The sequence below is a fragment of the Prunus persica genome, chromosome G2, assembly GCF_000346465.2.
Source record: "Prunus persica cultivar Lovell chromosome G2, Prunus_persica_NCBIv2, whole genome shotgun sequence".
Lineage (NCBI taxonomy): Eukaryota > Viridiplantae > Streptophyta > Magnoliopsida > Rosales > Rosaceae > Prunus > Prunus persica.
Window position 1 is genome coordinate 2,606,606 of NC_034010.1, and position 2,516 is coordinate 2,609,121.

Here is a 2,516-nt window from a genome sequence, read left to right on the forward strand (position 1 = left end):
AGTGTCAAACAGTTGTTCAGTTTGTACCTCAGTTGTCATCAACTGTGAAGTTTATGAATAGGTTCGGTGATGCTGCAGGGATGGAAGTCTGTCAACTAAACGGTCATGTGAAGCATATGGAACAAGGTAACAAGTTCCTTGCAATGAGAGCCTATTATTAGTACAAATTGGTGAACATACAGTTCCACCTGTGAAAAGGAAACCAGCTGTTATTTAACAGTGTTCCACTGGCCAATGTGTCTTATAGATTAGCATTTCTATTCGTTTCTGATGTACCTTTTATTTTCATTTAAATTGTATTCGATTTGGTGTTGTGAAATGTGATTGTAGTCACGTTGGCATCACTTGGTTTCCTTTCCTACACAACGTTATGTATTCCTGTCTTTATATTCACACTATTGTCATGCTGTTGTAACTTTGTTGCCACCGTATTGGTATTGTATTGTAACTTTGTTGCCACCGTATTGGTATTGTATTGTAACTTTGTTGCACGCCTATTGGTAGTGCAATGAAAACGGTTTGTGTCCAAAATGAAAGGGCCTAGAAGGCTAACTAAAATTGCATCTCGTACATAAAACTCCTTCAAATGCAAATGTTATGCAATTACTGGGAGCGTCGTTGTACTTAATGATTTCTCATTGTTCTGATTGCCATAGACCAAACTATATATAGTTTTTGGGAAACTATCCATGCAACTACACATGGTGAACACATCGCTACTATCGTGATATGGACTTTTCAAATAGTTAATTATTCACTTCAAGTCACACACACAGAGGAAGAAACCGTTCCCCTCTTCTAGGTTCTGAGCTACGTCCCCACACGCACACCCCATCGGTGTGTGATTAGTGCCTATGGACTCTGGTATTTATAAGTCTTCCAATCCAACCTGTTTTGCAAAATAACAAAGTCATTTATTAGTGTTCTATATTGTTGCTCACAAAATTCATTACTTAATGTCATTCATTTCTTTCCTATTTCATCCATTTCATGTTATTGCTTATTTACTTCCAATGTTCATTATAAGTACTGAAATGAATAACTACTGAACTTAATAAGTACTGAATATTACCACCTATCCCTTCAAATTGTTACTTCATTACTTAAATGTCGATAATCCTTTTTTTTGTTCCTATTTAATTATTGTTTTCATAACTTTATTTGTCTTGTTAGTAAAAAATTTCATGTATTTATAGTGTCCGTGGTTTGTATCCAATTGTTATTGGAATCGATATATGTCCCATATTTCCATGGATATTCCGCGCGTCAGAACCATCGATCTGTCCGAAACCCTCCATATATACGACCGTTGCTAGAGTCACTGTTTATCATTACTCAGATGTAAAGGCTATAATATGAGGTGTATATCCATAAAGCAGCAATAAAACCATACTATAAGCACAATACGATTGCAATATGAGTCAATAAATATACAATACAAAGACAATATACATGCTTAATGCTTCTAATATGAGGCCAATAAACGTTTAATAAGCACACCTCCACGTTACAGCACTTCAAATTTATACAAACTAAGTAATTTCCCACTCAACGGTGAGAATAAGAGGAAGGCGTAAACAAGGCACCACATTCATACAAAAGCCACCAAATACATACAAAATGATTCCACCCGTACTTACCCTGACCCAGCTACAGAAACCCTTCCACAAAATCACCATGTTTACAGGTCCATGAATAGATCCAATTCTTTGGTCTTCTTCCTCGCTGCATGCACAAGGCTATGATCAGCCATTCCCTGGCCACCCCTATTCAGCACCTGCCAGACACCACCAACATCTATTTCGCTCCAATTGTAGTCTGGTGACACGATGGAAGCATAATTCCGGAACATCTCGAACCCATTGTTAAAACATTCAACCAGTTTATGGTTAAATTCTTCAGATTCAGTGAATTTGTGGACATCATCTTTCTTTGTTTCTTCCAATTGTAACGTCAACGAGGCTAACTTCGCGCTTCGACTTTGTGCTTTCATTGTTTGCTTAACTTCTCTAGCAAATGCTTTGTTCAGCTTGTTCGTCAAGTTGCCCATCACCTGGCCATGAATATCGCATTTGGTTTCCCACCAATCCGTTGCCGTACACAAATATTGGAGGTGATGCTTCACTTCAGCTATTTTCTTTAGCTGATCATTGTTGTCAGCCTCACTTCCGGATGACGTCGGATCGTTATTTGGAGTCCCAGGTGGAGATGGGAAAGGGACATGCCATGGTTGGTCTCCTGGGTAACTAACAACCTCGTTTGGAGGGATTATGTCTGACATCTTCAACTTCAAATGGGGATAATGCACACATGCACCCTGAAAAACAGTTAACGTTAGGTTGATCTGGAGCTTTCCTTTTCGTTACCAACAATAGGGTGAGCTTTAGTACAGCTTTCGTCTCTGATATATATGGAATTGAATGAGTAGGTTAGACCCTCTTATATAGAGGAAGTGTGTGTTTTATATTGCTTTCAATGACTACATTACAAAATCAGGTCTTCACTCATTACTCCTC